Here is a 26,828-nt window from a genome sequence, read left to right on the forward strand (position 1 = left end):
GTCTATCACACTTTAGGGTGGGTAAAAACGCTATTATCTCTGCTGGGAATGCTTTCCTTCTAATTTGTCCTGGAGAGCATCTTTTTGCGTTTGAGGTCTCAGCAAGGCCTTCTTGAAACTCTGGCACGATTCTGTATCCCCACTCTCATCCGTGTCATCCCTGCTTGTTTCCTTCATACATTTCACTGTTTGGTGATAATTTGTTATTTGTGTCTTGTCCACTAGACTGAACACGCCATGAGAGCAAATAATTATTCCACACACACGTATACCCAGTCCTTCCCATGGAGTAGGCAAATATTTATTGGATGCATAAAAGGTTAGATGTAATTGTTTCCCACTTCATATTGTAAATTCAAATTAATAGAAATAATTGGTTTGACCTCTTCTTAGCTCTGTCACTCTGTCTCCAGTGAGCAGTTTCTAGTCACCTTCCCTCACCCTCTCACATGTCCTCACACCCGACTCAGATGTCCACGTCTCGTATGAGAAGATCCAGGATATTAAGGAACAAAAGGAATGGGGATGATGTACAGACTTCAAGAAATCTTGATTCAGAATACATACTTTCATTTTTAAATTCACAATGGAAGCTGGGGTTTAGAATACTGATGAAAGATCAGGAATGTGATTTGTATTAAAGTGTTCATTATAAAAGAGCAGTTAAAATAACACAAAGTTAATAATGTGAGGAGTTTTATTCTGAATAAACATCTATGAGTGTGTGTGTGTGTGAGATAGCTTTCTACATATTTATTTTTGGTGCAGCCTGGACCTTTTTTAGGACTAGAAAAAATGACATTAAGCATCTATGAGATTGCAAAAAGTGTTTATATCAGACATGAGGAAGGGCAATGAGAAATAGCATTATACACTAGTGATGGGATTGCTAATGAGCCCAGCTACTTTTGGAGGGGAGTTTATATTAAAATAAAAAACTCACAGACTCCATAGCCCTGAAGTCAGATTTGTCAGAGTCTACTCTAGAGAAACCTTCATGTAATGTCTAAGGATAGATCTAACATGGAGAGATTTCCAAGACCCATGATAAAGAAAAAAACAAAACAAAACCTAAAATGCTTCATAATAGAACAACATATGTTGTATGAAACACACCATGAACAGGGCACCAAATCACCTACAATCAAACACTTTAGCTGTGCTCAGTGTATGAATAAAAAGATACATTTTAGCATATATAAATTGACATATACAGATACAGACAGATGATGATGATAGATTCATTCACGCATGCAAGTAATGTTGAAACATTTCTAAAACTCTGGATTTAGATAAGCCTTTGGAAAACTGTTGCTTGTTTGGGGTCTCTCTGGCGTGTGTGCGTGTGTGCATGTGTGTGCAAGGGCATATCCTAATATTCGCCGGGAGGGCATCAGAGAGTCCAGACCTCAGCTGACAGAGTCCTAGCTAGTCCCTGTTGAAGCCCCACATGTGACTGACTTGTACCAATCAGTGAGAAAAATGTGCTGTTACATGCACTGAGGGCATGTCCCGTGGGGGACCCAATTCGGCCACCAGTGAGTGGGTGGGGGCTGTTTTGGGTAGGTTAGTCACAGGAGCTTTTCTGAGGTAACAACATCTGAACGGAATAATGAGAAAAATCAGGGAATGAGAATTGTAAGAAGAAGAAATTGCTGGTCAGAGCCCACAAGATAAGGCCAGAAAAGGATTTATCTGACATCCCAAGTTAAAAAAAAAAAAGAAAGAAAAAGGGGAAAAAAGGTCATTTTTTAAAGAACTCATGTGTTGAAAATCTACATTATAAAGGTCAAATCATGGGACCTTTCTTGAGATGGTACCTCCACGCTTATCTACTACAGACTCATACTCAGAGGAAGAACAATTAATTCATAACGTGGTCCTAGCATTTTTGAATACAGCTTCAAAATGGACAAGTATTAATACCTAGCAAGTGCAAAGTTCTTGCTGAAAACACCAAGTCCCCAACCTCAAGTGGCATCGTCCAGTTCATTGTCAGAAGGGCCTTCTTAATCTTGTGCTGAAACCTACATCTCATTTGTTCTAACAGGATCTTCTTAGCTGCAGCTTAGAAAAAAATGACTGTAAGAATACAGAAGCTTGTTCTGATCCGACTTCAAAGTTCCTGAAACAAATGGTTGGAAACAGAGCATGACAATCTTCTCCAACGTCCACTGTTTGCACTTTCTGAATACCAGGGATCCCACATGTGAGCCCATGATAATAGCATAAACATAATGCAAAGAGCACAGGAAAGCAGCCTGGGAGTCACACTGGGTGACCACGCCTGCTCCGTGGAACTGTGGCCTGTCTGTCTCTGAACTGTTACTTGGTGCGCTACTCTTTCTACCTCAGATGAACTTCCCGTGGGCTGCTGTTCTGTGATTCTTGGTAGGTCAGACCCGTTGGTTCTAACTGAACAGCCATGACTCTAGCACATTCTAAGATAGGACAGGAATCAAAGTGATACTGCAAAGGATAGACACAGCTGAAGGTAGGAGAGGGAGAGCGGATTTCAAGGTTAAAGAAATTTAGCCCTACCTCCTTTCTGTAGTTTAGGTCAAAGAATATTCTATTGTATTCTGTGTTTTCTTTTGAAATTCTCCTTCGCAGTTAATCTTTGTTTGCAGTTCATAAATCTTAACCCTTTAAGTTAAACTCCTGGCTACTTTGGAAAACCAAGGCAGCCTGCAGAAGTGGACGTTACTCGTTTTCCAGCTGCAGCCAAACAATGTTACTCTTAAGGCTGAAAGAAACACAGCATCTGGCTAAATACAGACCCGAGACTGGAGACTGGCAGATAGAGTTGGGAGAGTAAGGAGAAGAAAAGTGTCATCAGTATTGCTGAGTGGGCTCTGCACACGGTTATGAAATAGGAGAATGGTGGCATACACTGGAAAGAGCTCACTGCGTTAAGAGTTGTATGTGTGAATTCAGTTCCAGCTTTGCCATGAGCTGGCTCTATAATGCTGAGTAAGTCACCTGATCTCGTTTTCTCAACATAAAATAATGAAGGCTGGAGAGAAGAGAGGGGGAAACGCATTAAATGATCTCTTAAGTATGGCAGCAGACAATGTTGGTGCCTACACAATACCCATTCTCCTTCCTTCCTTTCTAACAGGAGGACCTTTGCTTTGCTGTAGGTAGCAATATATCAGAATTAAAAAAAGAAGAAATTCAATTTCTCAGTCTTCTTTGTGGCTAGACATAGCCATGTGACATCCAAAAAAAAAAAAAAAAGAGGAAAGAAAAGAAGAAAAATTTGTTAGTGAAGTAGAAATTTGGCTGCGATTTCTAGTAAAGTTTTGCTTCCATGATGTAAGCTTTGCCTCCTTGATGTGCATTTTTTTGGTCACTCTGTTTCTTGATTCCTTTTAGAATGCAGATGAGAGTCTGAAGGAGCAGCAGCCATGTTATGACCATGAGACAACTGTGAGCTGAAATCTGAAAGAGCCCAGGGCATTGGTGCTGATGCAGAAATGCAGCTTCAGGTTGTCTAGCTCTGCACTTCTTGCTATGGAAGAAAAACTAATTCATACTTCGTCAAACCACTATGGAAATAAGAATATGCAGCCAAACTTCTCTTTTCCTCTAAGAGTCTGTGAAACCTGTTCTTCTCAGGACATATGAGTATTACTGAGTAATGCTTTAGATATTAAAAGTGATTTCCCTACTAATAACAAATTTTAAACTCTCTTAGAAGAAAAAACTCATTAGCATCTCTCATCTTTCATCACTGGGGTGATTAGAAATTTGTTCAGGTTTGAGGGGTGCCTGGGTGGCTCAGTGGGTTAAAGCCTCTGCCTTCGGCTCAGGTCGTGATCCCAGTGTCCTGGGATGGAGCCCCACATCGGGCTCTCTGCTCAGCAGGGAGCCTGCTTCCCCCCCTCTCTCTGCCTGCCTCTCTGCCTACTTATGATCTCTCTGTCAAATAAATAAATTTTAAAAAAAATCTTTAAAACAAAATTTGTTCAGGTTTGGGTATATTCAAGAAAATGAATGACAGCTCTTTAGGTCTTAAGTGTCATCTCCTGGAGCCTCAGAGTCTAGATACACAAAAAAGGTAACATTTAGCAGAGTTGCTTAAAATGGCATTAACCTTGGAAAGCTCCACATTTAAAGTATATCGTTTTGCTGGAGATGTCACAAATTCCTGACTGGATTGCCATAGCTCTCACTAGAATACAATAAGATAATTAGCAGGGATTTCCTTGTTCAGACTTGTGTAGAGTATATCTGTTTAGGATCTAATTTTAAAAATTGACCAACTTTTCATGAAGTGCTACAGTGACTAACAGAACATGAAGATGCCCCTGGTTTTGTCTACTGCCCTACCCATGAATTCATGATCACTATTTCTTGTTACCAATTTTTCTGGAAGCCTATTTAGTTCTTATAAAACAGTGTTTTGCCATAAAGGAATAGTAGTAAGGAATAGTAGTTCTAATTTTTAATGTGATATTGCCATATTTTTGGAGCCATGGGCTATTTAATCTGGTAGGTGTCTTTAAATCTTACTTTCTGGACCTACGTAATCATTCCTTCAAGATGAAATAATTGTCTCCCTCTCCTACTAAATAATGAAAAATGTCCCTCCCCCCAACATAAAAATATACATTCACTTCCTATGGAACCCAACTCTTTCTGAGTCACCCATTTCTTCCTCTGTCCCTGGCCTGTTGCTATTTCCAGGAACTCAGTAGTGACTCTCAAAATTGACAATCCTGGCACAGTCCTGGGAGGTAGAGTCCCCTTCCATATCAAGACTGAACTTTTCTATAAGAAAAGTTTCTTTTTTTTTTTTTAAAGATTTTATTTATTTATTTGAGAGAGAGACAGTGAGAGAGAGCATGAGCAAGGAGAAGGTCAGAGAGAGAAGCAGACTCCCCGCAGAGCCGGGAGCCCGACGCGGGACTCGATCCCGGGACTCCAGGATCATGACCTGAGCCTAAGGCAGTCGTCCAACCAACTGAGCCACCCAGGCATCCCTATAAGAAAAGTTTCTTATATAAAGTATAAGAAACGAGGTTCCTAAAGGATCCTAAATTTGTATGGAACCACAAAAGACCCCAGAGCAATTTTGAGAAAGAAGAACAAAGCAGGAGCTTCCTGATTTCAAACTACACTGCAAAGCTATCATAATCAAAACAGTATGAAACTGGCAACAAAAACAAGCATATAGATCAATAGAATAGAAAAGAGAGCCTCCCCAAGCCCCATGCAAAAATGGCCAATTAATTGATGACATAGGAAGCAAAAATATACAATGGGGAAAATAAAGTCTCTTTAAAAAATGCTGGGAAAACTGGACAGCTACATGCAAAAGAATAAGACTGGAGAACTACCATACATAAAAATAAATTCAAAATGAATTAAAGACTTGAATATAAGAAGTGAAACCACAAAACTCTTAGAAGAAAATATAGGTTAAAAAAACCCTCTATGGTACTGGTCTTAGTAATATTTAATAAATTCAAAATGAATTAAAGACTTGAATATAAGATGTGAAACCACAAAACTCTTAGAAGAAAACACTGGTTAAAAAAAAAACAACAGTCTCTATGATACTGGTCTTAGTAATATTTCTTGAGACCACTCTCCTCAGGAAAGGGCAACAAAAGCTAAAATAAACAAAAGGGATTACATCAAACTAAGAAGCTTTTGCACAGTGAAGAAAACTATCAAGAAAACAAAAATGTAACCTACTGAATGGGAGAAGATATCTTTAAATCATATAACCAATAACGGGCTAATATCCAAAATATATGAAGAGCTCACACAAGTTACTGTTGAAAAACCCCAAATAACCCAATTAAAGAAATGGGCAGAGGACTTGAATGGACATTTTTCCAAAGATGACATAGAGATGGCCAAAAGCACATGAAAAGATGCTCGGCATCACTAACCTTCGATGGAATGCAAAAGAAAACCAAAATGAAATATCACCTCACACCTATCAGGTTGGCTATTATCAAAAAGACAAAAATAACAAGTCTTGGTGAGGATGTGGAGAAAAGGGAATGCTTGTGCACTGTTGGTGTCAATGTAGATTGATGCAGCCATTATGGAAAACATTGAGTTTCCTCAAAAAATTAGAAATAGAATTACCCTAAATCCAGCAATTCCACTTCTGGGTATTTGTCCAAAGAAAATGAAAACAGCAATCCAAAACAGATAAAAAGGTATATTCACCCCTGTGTTCATGGAGCTATTATTTACACCAGCCAAGATATGAAGGAAACCTAAGTCGACAGAAGAATGGATAAAGAAGAAGTGATATATACATAATGGAATATTACTTGGCCATAAAAAAGAATGAGTTCTTACCATTTGCAACTACAAAGATGGACCTAGAGGATATTATGCTAAGTGAAATAAGTCATCAGAGAAAGACAAATACTGTATGATTTCATTTACACATGAAATCTAAAAGCCAAAACTAATGAACAAATGAAACAAAGCAGAAATAGGCAGTAACAGGAAACAAATTACTAGGAGACAGATGGAAAAGGTAAAGGGGATTGATTCAGAGGTCCAAGTTTTCAGTTAAACAATAAATGTCATGGAGATACAATGCGTGCTTATGATATTGCAATAATTTTGTAAGGTGACAGTAACCAGTCTTGTCATGGAGATCATTTTGTAATGTATAAAAATATTGGATCACTATGATGTATCCCTGAAACTAATAAGATACTGTACGACAGTTATATTTCTTTTTAAAAAAGAAAGAAATGGAGCTAATTTCTCAGAGGAGCTAATTTCACTATCTTGCTCCAAAAGAAATGAAGTATTTTTTGTCTTTGCAGTGTCTCCAAATTTAACAACTGCTTTCCTTGTATTGTAGTCAGGAAGCCGTAAAATACTGAGTAGCTCTTATAGGATTCATATTATTAGATACCCAGTGAACATTTGTAGGAAATTAGCTGAGGTATACATTAGCAATAAATAATTACAGCATAATCCATCTGAAATCATCCTTTACATACCACACTGATCCCAAGACTGAACTTTTTCATTAAGAAAAGAGTGTAATGCATATAAATTCATATGAAAGGAGATTTATATCCTTTATGGAAGGCATTTTTGGAAATATCTTGTGAATATAATTATACTCCGAAGACTTTATCCTATAGATATACTTGATAAAGTCTGCAAGGAAATTTACTGGAGTTATTTGTATAGTAACAGAAAAGTTGACACATTCCAAGCGTTCATCAATAGGAACTGATTAATTAACATCCACTTAATGGAATATGTTGTAATTCTTAGAAAAGAAGGATGCAGAGTGAAGATATGGAGAGATATATAAGCTACATTATTAAGAGCAATAAAGCAAGTCGCAGGAGATTATGTATACCAGGATCTCATTTAAGAAAAATAAAATGTTAGATATTACATCTGCTTGACTGTGCCTACATAATTATTGTAATGATGACCAAGAAACCCTGAACAGTGGCTCTATTAGAAGATTAAGAATGGTAGGCCAGGGGTGCCTGGGTGGCTCAGTGGCTTAAAGCCTCTGCCTTTGGCTCAGGTCATGATCTCAGGGTCCTGGGATCGAGCACCGCATCAGGCTTTCTGCTCAGCGGGGAGCCAGCTTCCCCCTCTTTCTCTCTGCCTGCCTCTGCCTACTTGTGATCTCTGTCAAATAAATAAATAAACTCTTAAAAAAAAAATCCTTAAAAAAAAAAAAGAAAGAAAAGAATGGTAGGCCAGACATGAGGAAGCAAAAACAAACTAAACTTCTGTTTTTAAAGATCACGCCATTGGTATGGATCATTATTATATTTTTAAAAATACATATATAAGTAAAAAAATAATATTTAAAATGGAAAAGTAAATGAAAAGAAAGTCAGAAAAACACTGTTACCTCCTTTAAAGGTATATTTGTTTTCCGTGACTGCCATAATACATTACCACCAACTGCATAGCTAAGAATGACAGAAATGTATTGTCTCACATTCTGGAGGCCACAAGTCCAAAATCAAGATGTTGGCGCATTTGGTTCCTTCTGAGGGCTGTGAAGGCATATGGACCTGCACAGTCACTTAATAGTGTCTTCTGTTCACCGTGTTTGTAGTTTATCAGTGGAAACACAATTAAAAGGGAACTGAGTAAATGTTCCAGGTAGAAGGATGAGCACTTGAAACATTCTGGAGCTGAGCGCAAACATGGCCCTTCAAGGTCAGAGTGGGTGGTATTTAAGGACGGAGATAGGAAGTGTATAGAAATCAGTAAAATTATTTTGGAATCATGATTTTCATCCTTGGCTCATTCTAATGACACAAATAATAGAATGGTGACAATGAATTATCTTCTTCAGTGTTGTTCTGTTTAAAAATCGTTAACAGAGAATTCCCTTTTATAAAACTTGCTAAATTTTTCACTAAGTAGATGCCCTTTTAAGAAACAGTACAAAAGTAAATATTTTTATTGAGGAGCAGGAGACACTTTAACTTTTATTTCACGTTGCTCCAATAAAACATTTGCAGTGAATAAGCTTCACCTCTACAATAGTCTCTCTTTGCATTTTAATGAAAATGAGTGACTAGCCAGATTATTCTACTTTGTGAGGAAGGGATCTCTAAGAACATTGCTTTAAAAGTTGATGTTCCTGTTTTAGTGAGAGTTTATCAATAGGTTTTTAATTTTAATGTTTTTTAAGGAATAGTGGAACTTGGAGTCAGGCAGCAGAATTATAAATGCGGCTTGACTCACTATTTGTGTCTGGTGTTCATAGGCTTATGTGGAACACATTAGGACCCATGTAGAAATGAGCCATCAAAATGATAACACAATTGTGTGTTTCTTTCCTTAAACATCAGCTGAAAAGTGGCCGTGTATTACACTACCTGAGAATATTAAGCTGGTCCCCAGTGAACTCAGGAAAAGGGGAAATTGAAACAAATTATAAACAGATGAATTAGTTCCACTCAATTAAATTTATTAATATGACATCAATATTTGGAATACTTCTATGTATTTCTCATGCATTCCAAATCCCTGAACTAATATGCAATTTTCTCTCTTCTTCTTCTTCTTTTTTTTTTTTTTTTAAGCCTAAATGGCCTCTAAATTAACTAGGATGGGGCCAGCATGATCCTGCTTGCTGGAGTCCATTCTGAAAGGCATCCTGTATTCTCAGTTTAGAAGTGCATGTGAATGTCTGGGTTTGTGGACTTGGGTCTGGAAATCTAGCGAGCTGGAGCCTCTGAAGGGACTGAGGCTTCCCACTTCCGGTGAGCCGGTAACTCCAAGGAAAGCAGCCTTTGTTGTGGTCTTTCAGCACTTTTGGTTTTGGGTCCAGATGGAATCCAGAGGGTAGATGTGAATGCAAATGAAAAGAAAGCATGAATTTATAGGTTGGGTATGTGAAAAAGTTCAGTTCTTCTTTTTTTTTTAGATTTTATTTTATTTTTTTCAATGTTCCAAAATTCATTGTTTATGCACCACACCCAGTGCTCCATGCAACACGTGCCCTCCTTAATACCCACCACCAGACTCTTCCAAACCCCCACACCCCCCTCCCCACCCAAACCCTCAGTTCAGTTCTTTTTGGTTTGTGAACAAAGGACTGTGGAACTGGAACTGAGTCATGACCGTGGGGTCTTTCATGCTCCGAAGCATCTTGATCAGTTTGGGAAGTGACAGAATAACAACATCAACAACAACTAGAAAAGGTTATTTCATATTCTTAAAGGAGCAAACCTATTATCTGTAGACCGAAGTGGGAAAAGGAGTGAGTGGAAGGAGGCAGGAGGCCACAGAGATATTTGCAAAGACAACTTTTAACTGACGTTTACTTATCAGCAATGGTGACACCAAACAGATCAAACATTTGCACACATATTATGTAGCAAGCAGATCTTCCCAGGAAATATTGATCCCTCATAGGGAATAGAACGGATAGATTTCAGCATGGACTGTGCCACGGGTCAAGAGTCCGCTAACAGACCACATGAGGTTGTGATCCTTCAGAATCTAGCTTTGGTAGGGAATCTTCTCAGTGGACCTAAGAGAGTTGCCTATTTTCATCCAACACGCAGTTACATTAGTTTGGGGCACCTCACGGGTGTTTCCTGCCTACATGCATCTTGGCGACTGCTACACAAACACACCACAGCCACAAAACGCCTACACATACACACCAGGGACCCACACGCAGTGATGCTTAGAACTGGAGAATTTTCAAACTTAAAGGGAACTGTGTTACACTACAAAAGAATTCTCGCCTTACATGTCTTAAGTTGAGGCTCTGATAGTAATTACTGAGCCCTAATAGTATTTTTAAGGATCACCCACTAATCAGCTTCCTGCACGTCCACAGTTAAGCTCAAAGCATGCTGAATGTGGCTACATTCTGTTTAGAAGGACATGTTGATGCGTTCAATGCCCAACATCCAAGCTACTGTGGCACTGTAAGATCTAAAGTTAATACTAATTTTTAGTTTAAAGACATCCTAACAATGCAAATATTAGACACTATGAAATGGATTGTGCTATGACAGGACAGCCCTCCCTGTGTGGTTTTATATGTTTAGACATGTTAATTAGACTTTTAAAAATACTCTAGGAGCAGTCTCAAGGTCACCCCTCCTAAGATATTACACAGAGAAAAATGTAACTCCACAGTGCAGAAACCCAGCCAACACTACCCTCATTAAATGAACGAGAGAAACACATTCCTTCTGTAGAACTCTTGCCACAAATGTGTAAGTTCATCTAATCAGAGAAAACATATGATCCAAATTGAGAGGCATCTTTCCAAATAACTGAACTGTGTTCTCCAAAAGTGTCACAGGCCTGAGAAACAAGGAAAGACTGTGGAATTGTCACAGATTTGAGGAGACTAAGGCACATGATAACTAAAAGCAATCTGGGGTCCTGGAACAGAAAAAGAAAATCACTGGAAAAACTAGTGAAACCCATACAAGGTGTTTGGTTAAGCAACTATATTGTACCAATATTAATTTCTTAGGGTTGAGAGTATTGATAAAGTGCCATGGTCATGTGAAATGTTAGTATTAGGAGATGCTAGGTGAAGGGCATTTGGGAACTTTCTGTAATTGTAGAATTAATTTTATAACTTAAAAGACAGTCTAACACAATTTGATAGTCCTATTGTAGGGTTTTCTTGAAGGGAAAATATACATTAACAGTAGAAGAAGGTTCTAATCATTAAAATGCTTTCAACCATTTGGTTGAAGTGTCCTATTACACAGCAAAAGCTCTGCATAGTCACGTGTTATTGGCACCCATGGATATCCCACGGCAGAAATTGTAATCTATAATCATTTTGCTCTCAAAAATTGTTACAATTGTGGGAGGACAGTCTACAGGCTGAAGCAGAAGTAAGGAGCACCTACTGTATTTATGGACTAACTCCTGGGAGGACACCAACCTTCTGGTGAGCTGACAGGGAGAACAAGAAATGGGCTTTGTAGAGGACCTGAGTTATGCCAAGCACTGGAGTCGGCACTGCCAAGCACGAGTGTCCTGAATCTTTACAACTGTTTGAACACTCACTCGATGGATGAGGACATCAAGATTTGTAGAGTTTAGGGAAGCTTTCCTGAAGTCAAACAAGTTAATAAGTTGAGTAGCTAGAGTTTGAATCCTGGGTCAAAGTTTAAACCCATGCTTCATAGACTGAAAAATGAAACAAAATAAAGCAAAACACACCACAGTAAGAAATTAAGATTGTGTTTATGAAACATTTCCAGACCAATTAACTCTTCATCAGGGAAGACTCTTTTTTCATGGCCGCAGATGGCATCTCTAAGCATAGCCAGCTGCACTTTAAAATGCTTCCAGTTGGTCAAAATGCGACTAAGCAAGAATGTGAATGATTCAGGTCAAATCTATTCCCTCTGATGGAAAAAAGCTTCAGAGTAACTTTTCAGTTCATGCTTGGTCACTCCTATATATATATATATACACATATATATACATATATATATACACACATATATATACATATATGTGTGTATATATATATTTATTTATTTTACTCTTGAATAACTGTATATATATATATATATATATATATATTTTACTCTTGAATAACTAACTGTACATCGGGAAGTTATGTCTTAACGAAAGACTTAAAATTAATTCCCATGGTAGACAATAAATAGTTATTTACATATTATGGCCTATCATCAAGGAAAATATTTGTTTTAGTATGATTTTCCAAGTCATCAGGACTCCTGTCATGTGTTTTTAGTGCTCCAAAGACGTTTAGGCTTTATGACACTCATTTGCTTGTTTTTTTTTTTTTTTTTTTTTCAAAGCTGATTCCTTTAGCAGACATTTGTTGAGCATCTCCATGAGCCAGCCACAGAGACGGCCCTCATGGAGCTCTACCAGAGAAAGCAGATATGTAAACACACGATGGCTGTGGAAAGTGCTAAAGGCTGTAACGAAGATTGTTCTGGACACAGGGTTGGCACGAAGGAACATGATCGACCCTGCTCTGCAAAGAAGATTTCAACTTGAAGTATACTCAGAGTTCACCAGGCAGATGGGGGCAAGTGGGCTTTCCAAGCATCAGACACCAGGGAGTCAGGGGCAAAAAGCCACTGATTCTCTCCAGTGCTAAGGTCTACGAAGGAGTGAGCGCCCTTTGTATCTGAAGGCTAACTCCACCTGGATTTAGAAATGGCAAATTTTTCTTCCCTTCTGTGACTGTTAGCTTGGGTTTCAGTCCTTAGGCATAAAATATACAAGACAGTCTAGGACACACGGAAAAATAGATTTTGAGTACTTGTGTTCAGGGACCATGTAAATCATATGGGGGCAGTTGCAAAACTCCGAAGCGGTGTTTTCACCATGCAACCCGGACACACCAGCACAGGCTTTGTTATTGCCAGTTATCAGCAAGTATGCCCAGTGAAAAGCTGGCATTTTCCTGTGGAAAATGTGCTATCTTTCTTGGCATGCAACGCAGAATTATGTTGCCCATTTTCATGGAGGAAATCAGGACTCTGGGACTCCCACTTCCAAGAGAAGGTGTCCTGGAGAAATTTTAAGATAGTAGATTGTGCTTTAGTTTGTCTAAAACTTCCCATGGGTTTCAGATTAGCTCATTATTTCCTGAACTTGGATGTTGTTGCCGTGATTTGATCATTACTGGTAAGCGGTTGTCACAACTCACTGTGTGGGATGAAATGACTCTTTCATTTGAAGCCAACTGTGGAGAGTGAGTCCTTATAGATCACATATCTCGAAGTCTATATCACTTCAGCCTCAAAAGGCTGCTGCTATCCATCTGCCTCAGGTTGCCTCTCTCCACCCAGGGAAAACCACTGGCTCTTCCCTCCTTGGACACAGGCTCCATGGATTTGTGCAGTGGTCTTCTGCCACTGCTTCTCCATAATCCACAACCACATGGCATTTGAAGCTGATTGCCAGAATATGTCACTTCTCTGCATTAGTCCACAGCTGTTCGGGGATCCTGTTGTCACCAATCAGATATGCTTGCCTGGCCTCGCAGAGCCAAGTTATAGCTCACATTGCTTTTAAAGTCGGAGGCCTGGCTTGGTTCTAGAACTCAGCAGTTGTTACCCTGCTCAGATCTTTGTTGCTCCTCAGTGTTTTATCTCTCAAAGGCCAACTGTGTCTTAAGGGTCCACTGAATTGGCTAACTTTGACAGGTTACAACCAAAAGGGACAAAGCATTAGACAATGTTAATTCCCACTGAGTCCTCTTTCCTTATGCCGGGTGTTCCTTGAAGTTGGAGCTGTGTATGTAACTCAAGGTTTTAACAGTGAAGGCTGATAGTTGGAGAAAAAATAGTATGTAAGAGGATAAATTATTCAATAGATTGGCCATTATTTTTTTTTTATCATTCCCTATGGTGTTTCATAAAGTTTCAAAATCCTATTTCAATTGTACTTCAAAGATTTTATTGAAATAAAAATGATATAATGATTCAAAGAAGGGCTTACAGGTTCCCCAAAGTATGTTCCATGAAATATAGGTCTTTTGGAAGTCACTTTGTAGGTGTTAAGTCAAAAGAGAATGGTGTAGACCAACTAACCTAACTTTTGGCAGAAAAGTTTTAAATAGTTTTTGCCTATTTTTACTGTCAGCAGTAAGTCATTCTGTCAACATTTCTTTTTTCTAATTTAATAAAGTTGTTTCTTAAAATATGGTTAACGAGTTGTCATTGTTTATACTGGTGATAATTCAGCACTTTAAAATTTTTATTTCCTAAGGAGAAATAAAACACTTTTGATGAAATCTCTTTGACTATCTATTAAAGAACCTATGACCAGGAGAGTCTTTATAAGTCAGCTGCTCTGATGACTAGTTTGTGTTGAAAATGCTGAACTAAGAAATCATGTGGGATCATTTGTTCTATCATGTGGTCATGAGTGAAAAACTCATATGTGGCAGCTAAGATCAAAACAAAAAAAAAATGTCACAAAGCTATATGGAAACAATTGACATCCATTTACTATTCTTTTTAAAATTATAAACAAAAAAAATATTCTCTGATGACAGACATCTGTCTGGCATCACTAAGAAATCATTCCTGGGAACGGATAAGTTCTTGAGTTAGCTCTAAGTTTTCCTTTTTCAGTAAGTCACCAATTATGCACATGATATGATTCATATTCTATGAATACACCAATTTCTTTGTTAATTACAGCAACCCTCCTGAGTGTCAATAACAAAAGTCATTATGCGGACGGTACACTATGCTATTAAATTTAATTTTTTAAATGGGATTCCTTTTCTGAAAAATATTAATCATATTTCACGTGCTACCTCAGATGCTGTCCATTATTATGGCCCGGAAATTGGTTTATATACATTGGAGTTCTCCTACGAAGTTCACTTGATTGTGGGGCGCTGGGAAACAGTGCTGAGGCCAGGGGGGACCGTAAGAGACTCGATGGGTCCAGATCTAACCTGATCAGCAGTACAGTGGGTTATTGGGTCAGGGCTATTGGGTCAGACTGCCAACTTCTAATTTCAGCTCTACCACTCTTTGTGACCAGGGGCAAATTAAATCCCTAGTTACTTTAGTTTCCTCTTCTGGGAAAGCCTGCCTCATAAGACGGCTGAGAGGATTAAAGAAATGAATACATGTAACGAATGCAGAACCATGCACGATGACAATAAGGGCTCCACAAATGTGGTTATGATTAAAACTGAATATCTATCAGGGGCCAATAGCCAACCTATGCACATTATGCAATGTATCTATGTGTTAGTATTAGCTCCATTGATAGACATTCTAAACAAATAGCACTTGTTTGATGGAAGGTCAGAATTTAGACACAAGACCATATGATTCTAACATCCATACTCATTTCCTTTTATCATACTAAATTTAAAAGAAAAATGCCTGGGTTCATGCTAGCTTTGCAACATGGCACAAATAAATTACTTGCTCTGAGCCTCAGTTTCATCACATTTAAAATGGGATACAAATAAAATAAAATAAAATAAAGTAAAATAAAATAAAATATGGGATACCAATGTAAGTTCATCATTGGTCTAGAAAAAAAAAAGAAGTACCATTCTGGTAAGTAATGTTGATACAATTCTATTGTAAACCTAAAACTGGTTTAAAAAATTAAGTATTTTTTGAAAAGCAGCTATAAAATCAGAACTCAAGTGGGATAGAGCTTACATTGAACTGAAAATACAGTTCAGTTATAGTATGCATGAGGGGCTGAGAGTTAATTGACAGCTGAGGATGGACAGACAGACAAGATCAAAGTCATCTAAAGGAAAGTTGAGATAATTTCCTTGGGACAAGTTTTTCAGCACTGAATTATTGTCAAAAGTAATGATTATGTGCTTAATGTCTTATAGCCACATATAGGAATTAAATGTGTTCACTTAAAAATGCAAATCAGTTATATAGACATCAATTTATTTAACACCCATTTAATTCTCGATGACAAGTGATACTTCTTGTGTTATACATAACAACAACAAAAAAATGAAATGGAAAAAAACCCTGCTTTAGAAATTCACATATATAAGGAGTCATATTGGTTTCAAGTACACATGTAAGATGGTAATATTTATATGCTTGAGAATTAAGAAATTATTGTGTTTCTTTCTGCTATTGTTAATCTTAAACACCTTTACAATCACTTAATAAATATTAGCTTATTTAATTCTCAGTGAACTTAAATAGCAACATATATGTAGTTAAATGAGGCCTTTCTAATGATAATAAAAATAACTGTGGGCATTTCCATATTAAGGAAATAAAATTCATTATATGTAAAAATGATTAAAATTAAATTAAAGGCATCAAACTGTGCTAAAGGGTTTAGATGTTATCTTTTCCTGTCATTAATCAATTAATTAGTAATATATAGATGTTCATTAGAAGGTTGGAAAATAAAAAATAAATTTTAAGAATAGAAAGTATAGATGAGGGGCGCCTGGGTGGCTCAGTGGGTTAAGCCTCTGCCTTTGGCTCAGGTCATGATCCCAGGGTCCTGGGATTGAGCCTCACGTCGGGCTCTCTGAGCAGGGAACCTGCTCCCCTCTCTCTCTCTGCCTGCCTCTCTGCCTACTTGTGATCTCTGTCTGTCAGATGAACAAATAAAATCTTAAAAAAAAAAAAAGAAAGTACAGATATTTTGGATTTCAGCGTACCTCTGTACATGCATACTATGTTTCAGTTGTGCATTATATACATAGTACGTATTACATGTGCATACATGATACAAAAATGCAGTTAAACTGTTCACTGTGTTTTGTAATCATCTTTTTTAACCTTAATATAATATTAGAACATGATAGAGGGGTGCCTGGGTAGCTCAGTGGGTTAAGCCTCTGCCTTCGGCTCAGGTCATGATCTCAGGGTCCTGGTATTGAGCCCCGAATCAGGCTCTCTGCTCAGTGGGGAGCCTGCTGCCCCCTCTCTGCCTGCCTCTCTATCTACTTGTGATCTTTCTCTGTCAAATAAATAAATAAAATCTTTTTAAAATAAAGAACATGATAGAAGTATTTTGATGGTGATGGTGGCGGGGTGGGTTATTGGAATATAGTTAGATCTGCATACTAAAACAAAACAAAACAAAACACTTGGGATACCTGGGTGGCTCAGTCAGTTAAGCGGCTGCCCTCAGTTTAGGTCATGATCCCAGGGTCTTGGGATCAAGCCCTGCCTTGGGCTCCCTGCTCAATGGGCAGCCTGCTTTCCCTTCCTACTGCTTGTGCTCTCTTGTACTCTCTCTCTCAAATAAATAAAATCTTTATGTATGGAAAAAAACTACCCTAATGAGGCTACACTGAGACTGCTGGGTCTAGAGGCAGGAAGGTAGGTGAGACAACTATTGCAATCATTCAGGGAGAAGGTGGTCACAGTCGGCATCAGAATGGTAGGGAAGCGGCTGGGACACAAGAGACCTGTAGCAGAAAGTTGTAAGTAGTGAAGGAGAGGGGAAAAAAAAATCTAGAAAATCTTTTGGAAACTTTTGGGCTACTGGATGGACTCATGAAAAGGGAGCGAATAGCTTGTTCATGAAGGGAGGTACAGGAAGAAATGTTCAGTTATTTTTCAAGCTCAAAATGCCTATGGGATATGCAGGTAGACCACCCAATGGACATTGGCATAAAAAGCTTCAGTATAGACTACTGAGGAAAGGACAAATACGGTGATATTTATTAAAATACTATTTTTGGGGATCAGAGTCATGTTTCTTTGACTATTCACTCACTGGGAATTATGAGATGTTGCACATGTCCACCCTAGTGACGATTTCCAAACTTTCTGGAATGATGATTCTCCACCATTACTTGTTCAAATTTGTGTTTCCCTTTGCTTAAAAAAAATCCACCGGCTCACCAGTGGGGATCTGTTTAGATCCAAATTTTTGGCATAACAACCAAAACCCTTCACAACTGAGATCAGTTGTTCTCACCAGAGTGCCTCTCCCTTCTGCTTCTTGTTGTTATCCTGTATTCCACCTCCGCAGATATACTTGCTGTCCCCCCATCATTTCGCCTCTATCTAGAAATCCTAGTGTGCTCTGGGACCACGTGAAATTCTTTTCTATTGTGAGAAATCCTTCCTGGCTCCCACTCCCTTCTTGCCTCAAAGAGGTCGTTCTCTCTTTGCTGTACTGTCATAACATGACACTTTCCTCAGACATAACATATTCTATTGTAATTACTTATCTTCAGGAAGTTGTAGCTTTTTAAGCTTCCTCAGAGTTTGATATGTATGTATCTCTATATATATAAATTACATAGTACATAGTATAACATTTTCCCAAGAGCTAGACAACCTAGATAGTACACCTATAACATCTGCTGAATAAATTTGGGATTTGAGTCACTTTGCCCTTTGTTCAATATGTGATAGGTATTATACCATGTATTTAATAAGTACTAAATGTCAATCCAATTCTTTTCCGGTTTCTTGGCATGTAATGATATCCCTCTTGGTTATAAGAGAACCTGAAGTTAAAACTATTGGAGAGAAGAATCAATATCTCTTCATGATGTATGTAAATTAATAGAGCACTTCCTTGTGCAAGATTTGTCGGTTTGTCTGAGAACCAGGCTGACCATCTATTTCTATTCTTCACTTTAACATACAATGCTGTGATGAACCAGTGGTGGTGAGAGTGTGGGAAAACAGGCATGCTTCTACATTATTTATGGAAAGTACTTTCGCAGGATCTATTACACATTAAAATACTCATTCTTTTTAATCGATTAATTCTACTTCTATTTTCTTTCTTACAGAAATAAGACTGCATGTATGCAAAAATGTATATGCAAAAGAATGATTACTGTAGTAATATTTATGACAGCAAAATGTAAGAAACCATTTGAATGCCTGTCAAAGAAAGACTAAATAAGTCAATACATTTTATTCACGTAATAAAATATTATGTAGTAACTAAAAAGATGGAGGTCATTATGTATCTACTGATCTGAAAAGATGTACATACATCATACATATTAGAGTTGGGGAAGAACAGAAAGTTCAGAGCACTATTATAGCACAGTTTCATTTTTATTTAAAAATACATATATATGCAGATGAGTATTTAGATATGTCAGTATCAATCTGGTCAAGATCTGGAGGGATACACCCAATAGCATTCACTATCCAGATTCTAAGTGTGGATCAGTTGGATCAGATGAATGGAGAGATTTTCAACAACTATTTTATATAAGGTTTTTTGGATTACAAGTAATTTTTTTTCTCTCTTCAGTGATTCTCTGGATTTTTTTCAGCCAAAAAAAAAAAAAAATTAAGAGAATAAAACAGATAGGTATGTATTGATCTAAAAATATATCCATAATATTACAAGTGAAAAATGTAGGTTACAAATGAAAGTTTATGTTGAATTGCCTCACTTTTTGATAAATATATATGATAGTTAAAAGACTAGATGTGTGGGGGCACCTGGGTGGCTCAGTGGATTAAGCCTCTGCCTTCAGCTCAGGTCATGATCTCAGGGTCCTGGGATCGAGCCCTGAGTTGGGCTCTCCACTCAGCAGGGAGCCTGCTTCCCCCTCTCTCTCTGCCTGCTTCTCTGCCTACTTGTGATCTCTCCCTCTCTGTCAGATAAATAAATAAAATCTTTAAAAAAAAAAAAAAAAACTAGATGTGTGTATACCAGGCCGTGAAGCAAGGGTCAGGATTAGAAAAATACTCATAGTTTGTTATATACATTTTGTATCGTTTGGAATAAAATGAATAAAAATAATAAGATAAATAACTATTAATAAAAGGTCATCAAGGTTTGTTTTATACCCTAGATATATTCTTTAAAAGTTCTGTGCAAATTAAAATCTTAGTAAGGAAAATTATATTTTAATTAGAACAATAGAGTTTTCAATTATGCAAAATATTCTTCTGTAAAGAGAATATAACCTTTTGTGATATTAATACCTACGACTCCCAGCTGCCCATTTTGGCCTATTTAATGCTTGTCCTTCAGAGAAATAAAAGTCAAGGTTTCTTAATTATCTGTTTAAGGTTTATCAGAGAAAAATGTCATTATTTTGCTTTTATTAGCACTCTCCGGGACACTGCAAGCCCCACTTCTATGCATCCACCCCCTTTTCCTTTTCCAGGGAGGGTACCTGTCCCTGGCAGGTGAAGCTCCTTTTAGCATCGATGCAGTTTCAATTTCAAGATGGAAGAAAGAGAGTTACTACTGCCTGAACTTACATATAGGGAACAGATGACTGGAGCTGCTGGAGTTAAAAAAAAAATTCTGTATCAACAGCTGTCCTGTGCAGCTTTTCCCTCAGCGGAATGAGCTCTCCTTCCTCATGGACGTTGAAGCCCTACCGTTGGCCCAAAGTCAGTCTTGATCGGCCTGTTTGAGCTTTCTACTTGCTTCCAACTCATGATTTAAAGAGCTCTTGAGTATCTGAATATTTAAATTACATTTAAACAGAACAGGACACAGCATCTTATGCTTTCAGAGTGAGCAAAGTATGACCTTGCTCCCAGTAATCATTACAAAGGAATGCTTTCGACAGATTCAAGAAAAATAAACCAAATGAAGGGTTTAAGTTCTATTTCTTTACTTAAAATCCTATCTAACCTGACCTCCGGGTCCGGACAGCCAAAAGAAAAAAAAACTGTCTCTGTCTTAATTGGAGCTCAGTTTCCAGAAAATGGAAATAAAGGCGATATCACAAACCTCTGAAAGTGTAAAGAAGAGACTGTATCGAAAAGTACTAAAAAATAGACTTTCCTAAATATCAACTAGAAGGTGACCAGAAAATATTTTCCACAGTGTGAAAAGTGAACACAGAATTCAAATTACTTACAGGGTGAAAACTAAGAGGGATGAAATAATTAACTTAGTCCAAATGAAAGTATTGCCTCATTGACAGATAAGTGGAATTCATAAGATCCGAAGTTACAGAATTTCTCTGTTTCTGAATTAGAAAGGGCAGTATTTCTAATGGTCTCATAAAACATGGGAAGACTTTTTGTGCATGGTCACATATATCAATGCAAGAAGAACTCTTCAAAAAAGGAGAAATTATAATAATTATTTTAGCTATTAATAGGCACAGCTATGTAGTTTTGTCAGCATATAAAATTCATCCGAAATCTTCATCATCCAAACAAAGCTTGCTTTCCAGGGGGTAAATTAATTTAATCCTTTTTTGAATTAATAATGAAAAGGAACTGCATCTCAGAAAAGAAAACCAATGTTTTATGGGGGTGGCCTGCAGCTCCCACTTGAATCATCAAGATTAAGCAATGACTCTTTTTTGGTTATATTTATCTGACCGTTTTCTGTAGGAAAGGAACATTAATAGCTATATAAAGCTTCAACACATGTTGCACAGAAAGGACTATATAATCCTCTATTATTTCTGCCTGTAAATGACTACATGTCTAGCACTAGCCTGGGGCAGAATTAGCTGTCAGGAAACTTGACCTGCATCATGGGCTTAATGAAGCTGTAACTTTCTGTTTATAATTCTTTCCACTTTTAACTAGTATTGTATCCAGAGGAAATGAGATAATGTTCCTCTCCTTTTTAGATCATCTGGGCTACTGACCAGTCCTGTGTGTAGGGATGTGCTCATAATCTGAACGCTGTTCAGCTTCTGTGACTTAGCACTCTGCCCATCACTCTGATCCGTTCAGCCCTTGTCCAGGTAGGGCACCTGAAGATTTCCAGTGATGGGAGCAGAGGCTGAGATCTGGCTGCCTGAAGGCTTGTGCTAACTGGCAGATTTTGAAACATATCTGTACAAATTTCCTCCTGCCTTTTCCCAGGAGACCATGAACAAGAGCAGAGCTTTCCAACCTTTTAGTTTGGAGTACTTTTCCTTCGGCATCTCCAGGCTTTTTGTGATCTCTTTCTCATTCAGGGCTTCTCCTTTGTAAACCTATTACAGACTTTGAAGCTTCTGACATGCTCAGAGTATTTAGGTTACCTCCACAAAAAGCAAAGGATATTATTATTTTCCTTACCTAAACTAAATGAATTTTAGTTTACATTTAAGCCACCTCTCCCCAGATTTGGAACAAAGGGCTTTTAAGTGAAACATCTATTAAGTACATGAAAGGAGTTTTCAGAGTAGAGATTTATTCTCCTGAGTGTCCTGAAATTCAGGTGTTTAAGGAAATACAGGCTGTGGTGAATCTCTTCTTTCTGAGTCCATTCTGCCTTCCCTCCCTGAGAGTGGGGAAAGGTGTCAGACGAGAGCAGGTGCAAATGTGAGAGCTCTGGTAGAGAGGAGGACATCCTGGTCTCTCTTTCTTTTTAGATATTTATTTATTTATTTGACAGAGGAGAGAGAGAGAGAAAGCGAGTTGGGGCAAGGGTTGAGAGAGAGAGTCCTCAAGCAGACTCCCCACTGAGCACAGAGTTCTACCCAATTCATGCCCAATCTTACAAAACTGAGATCATGACCTGAGCTGAAATCAAGAGTCAGATGCTCAATGGACTGAGCCACCCAGGACCCCCAAGTACTGGCTTTTCGACCCCATGCAGTGACAGTTCCAAGACCTGGGACCAGCCCTGTCACACATCCCCAACTACCACGCAGCTTCCCCACCTTTTTTTCTTTACTTTCTAACTCTCCTATTCCATTCTGCCCTTCGACCCCCAAATGAGACTCGGCCTCGTAATCAACTCATTCAAGACATCACCCTCTTCCTCCATCAAGCCTCGAGTCATCTTTCCTCCTGTTAATATGGAAATTGCTAAATATGTTAGCCTTGTTTTTCTCAGAAAGACAATTCAGTTTCCATAGCACCATGAAAACCAGAAATTGTGTGGGAAGGGGAAAGAAACTTCTGGACCTGTTGCTCAAGCATACTGAGGGTAGCTGGTGATTTATTCGACTTAAAGGACAGAACTACAGAAGAAGCCACTGTGGCCTCAGGGATGGTATAGAATGGTCTATTGGTAGAGTGGAAGTCACGCTGGAGATGGTCTAGCTTTTGACAGAGGAGGAGGTGGAAAGATGGTAATATGGCCCCAGGAGTCACAGCACAGAGAAAGAATTACCCTTAAATATGGAAGTGACTTACAGGTATGCTGACACAGAGGAAGGAGTTAGTAGAAAGGATGAGCTTGAAAAATAATGAACTGACGGAGCAAAGTTTCCAGGAGACAGGAAGTAGTGAGATCTGAGGGAAGAGGAGAGATGGATCTTTGAGAGAGGAGGCATACGTCCTCTCAGAGAAAGGAGGAATCTGTGAAGGTATAGAAGAATTTGGAGACATTGTGAGTTCATACCAGCTGACTTTGATCTTGTTAATGATCTGTTGAGACTTAGGACGTAGGAATGAAAGCTTGAGAAGAGTGGAAAAGATTTGGAATGGATGGATCATGTCCTCTGGTGGTGGGCCAGGTGTGTCATCCTTATTTACGATGGGCTACATGCCAGTGTGTCTTAAAATAGGAGCAACTGGTTTCAGAAATTAATAAAAGCCTATGCCTGAAGGAGGGAATAATTCTAGAAAAAAATGTAGTCTGCATGTTTTGCATCAGGCATGTTTTGCAAGCTTACTGAGTACATAAGCCTTCCTATAGGTGCTTTGGAAAATGTATCAAATGACCCAGGTCATAGCACCAACTCAGCCACTTACTCACTTTGTTGTCTTTGGCATGATCATTAGTTTTTCCCAAATCAGATTCTCCATTTGCATCCATTAATTCACTCAATAAATATCCATTGAATGTCCACCACATGCCAGGAGCTCTGTTGGGTATTGTAGGCACAAGGAAACAAGACACTCTGTCCTCAAGTCCCACCAGTCCAGTGGTTCCCTACCCTACCTCTGTACCAGGAGGGTCACATAAGAAACATCAGAATGTATTTCAATAATTCTGGAGTCCATTTATAGAAAACAAAAAAAACTATAGAAAAGCAATTTTTTTTTTCTTGAAACAATTGTCTTGTGATCATGATCTTAACAGTGACTATAGTTTCTGGATAGAAGACTCTACCTCCACACAATGCCCCATGGTTCCCTCAGGCCTAGAACTCCTTCCTACACAGCTTCCCAACCAGGAATGGCAGCCACTGTCCCTCTGGGAAGCAGGGAGCATGGCTTTACACCAGGCTCATGGAATCTTCACCACTTCCTCATGTCTCCAATGACTGGTTGCCCTATTCCTGTAGTTGGCTCCTCTGAAGACATTGGTGCTAATTCCAGCAGGGGCACAACACAGAGCCCTCCCAGCAGCCAAGTGGAAACCAGACGAGCTCTTTGATCTTCAGCCTGGCACATTCTTTGGGTGGTCAAAACTTTGGAAGGACATGCTACAGGAGTGTGCCTGGGGACTGGAAGCCAGGTCAAAGGTAATGTTCTGGAGAGGATTTCTGGGCATAGAATTAAGGGAATTGTCCTTTCTTTTAGACGTTTAAGTCCAGAATAGGAAAAATATTCCCTGAAATGGATCCCAGAGTTCTGGGAAGAGTCTACCGTTACAGCTATGGTCACAGTTTTAATTTCTTTAGAGCCCACCCAGCTGCGTTAACATACTCAACCTTACCCCATATTTCCATGTTATCAAACATTCAAGAACTGTCATCAGGGGTAGAAAGCAGTAAGTGTCTTTCTCTTCGTTTGTGTTCAGGCTAAGAGAGGGAGAGAGGGAGTCCATTTCTAAAACCGGATTTTGCAGACAAGAAAAAAAATACAGACTACAGATTAAGTGAATAGTAGAGAGGAAGACAAAACTGAGATTTCTTTACTTCCTGCTTTCGGTCTTCCTCTGGGAGGGACTTTCTCTATAAGTGGACCCAGAAATTAGACTCAGAGAGCCCACCAGGTAGGGGCACGAGTTAATCACCCCACATCTAGATTTGAGAAAAGCAGCAAAAACTGTGAAGAAGGCAATTTCCTGAGTGTTCATCTCGAAATAATTCATTTCAGTATATCATGTGAATCTTGGGTATCTGGGTAGAAAAATACACTTTCCAGAGTTTCTTTGCCAAGCTCGGGTTCTTGACCTTTTTATATGACACACTTCCTCCTGCCTTTTGTCTCAGATCTCATTTTCTCAACACCCCCCCCCAAAAAAACTCCCCCAAACCTAAACATTTACCTTTTAAGAGCAGGAACTCCCACATATGTTAGGTGAAGAACGTTTTTTATTCCCTGCCTCATTTGCCTACCCTTTCCTCCATTGCTTTCCTTGTTCTCTCTTGTTCTCGGATCTGTCTTGAATGTGAATATTCTCCAGTGAATGACCTTGACACAGAGTCAGGAGGGGCTTCCCTGCTGTGTCAGTAATGACATTTTCCCTCACTGTCTTTTCCCCATTAACCTCAGCTTAGTAGTGTGATTTGTTTCTTTTCTAGGGCTTACGAAGTTCATTTCGCTTCAACTGCTCAACTCAGCACTGGTCCCTATCAAACTTTGTCTTTAATTCAATCCCGCAAATATTTACTGATAATTATGCTTGGTCCAGTGTGAAATCGAGATGTGAATAAGAATCTATCACTTTTTTTTCCTAAAGAACTTAGACGGACACAGCCAAGTGTGGAAGGCACCAAAAGGAATCACAGAGATTCTGTTGGACACACTGGAGAAGAATTTACTGAAGGTACACAAGCATCCCCACAAAGGCTTCCCAGGACCGCTCCATTTCGCCTCTTTCTGATTTCCAAATTCCTACATCACGTATTTTGGGCTTAAATCAGCATTTTCCACAGTATGTTCCTTGTAACACTAGACCCAAGAGATGTTCTGTGAAAAAACAATTTCATGATCAATTAAGAAGAGGAAGTATCGTATACACATTCTCTTCTTGGAAATCCACAATGTATATCAGCACATCCGAGGCTTCCACTAGCAGAGGAGGAGATGAAAATTTGTTTAACCCAGAATTTTCTGAGCCTATGTAATCATACCTCACTTTTTACATAGCACCTATAGGAAAAGTATGTTTCTCAGACTACACCCTTGGAAACATTACACTCATCGATTAATTAAATGATGACTCTGAATGTTTTGAAAATCCCACTTGTTTACAAGATTTTATTTTTATCACCATGTTAAAAAACTTTCATACCAATTGCATCTTTAAATGTCTAAAATTGTGCTGCCCAATATGGTAGCCACAGTCACATGAAGCTCATCTCACTTGAGGTGCACTGTAAGTATAAAATACAAAATTTTATATTGATTACATGTTGAAATAATTCAGGTATATTTAGCTAAAAACTTTATTGAAATTAACTTCTCCTCTTTTTATTTAATATAAAAATATAGTTAAAAAAAGAACAAAGTAACAACTGGTAAATGTAATTTACCATCTGCAAAAAAGTAAACACCAACATACAATGGAAAGATACTTTAAGATAAGCCAAGTGGTATTTCAACTATTTTGCTGACATGTTTATGAGAATATGCTATCTCTCTTTTCTCATATAATATTCAGAGCTCAAAGTCTAAAATAAAAAAAATGAAAAGGTTTAAAAAATTAACTTTGCCTCTTTCTACTTTCTACTTTTTTAAGTAGAAATGGCTACTAGAAAGTTTAAAATTACACATGTGGCTTGCATTATTTTTCTACTAACAGCACAGGCTTAGAAAATAGGAATTGTATTTTCCATATATTTTGTACTTTCCTACGGCACACAGATTGATGCTACATGAAGTAAGACATGGAAAACATACTTGTTGATTGAATTAACTTGGTTAGCAAGGTTGGGATTTGGTTGAGAGAGCCAGGGAATTGAATCTTTTTCTCCCAGGTTTCACGGTCTTATTCATTACTGTAGCCACTGTGTGGATTGCTCCTGTGGTCCGACTTCAGCTTATAAATCTCAGAGACCAACACTTCGTAATGCTAAGCTGATACCAACTACCTAAGACCCTTTGTTA

At 38.3% G+C, this 26,828-nt stretch overlaps 1 protein-coding gene across 2 annotated transcripts in view; it reads right to left on the minus strand.

Annotated features, from left to right (window-relative positions):
* CPED1 (cadherin like and PC-esterase domain containing 1) overlaps positions 1–26,828 on the minus strand; it is a 262,654-nt gene that overhangs the window by 41,271 nt on the left and 194,555 nt on the right. The gene's annotated exons all lie outside the window — the stretch shown is intronic.

This window comes from Lontra canadensis, unplaced genomic scaffold (genome assembly GCF_010015895.1).
Source record: "Lontra canadensis isolate GAN:19392208 unplaced genomic scaffold, GSC_riverotter_1.0 scaffold2, whole genome shotgun sequence".
In the NCBI taxonomy this organism is placed as follows: domain Eukaryota; kingdom Metazoa; phylum Chordata; class Mammalia; order Carnivora; family Mustelidae; genus Lontra; species Lontra canadensis.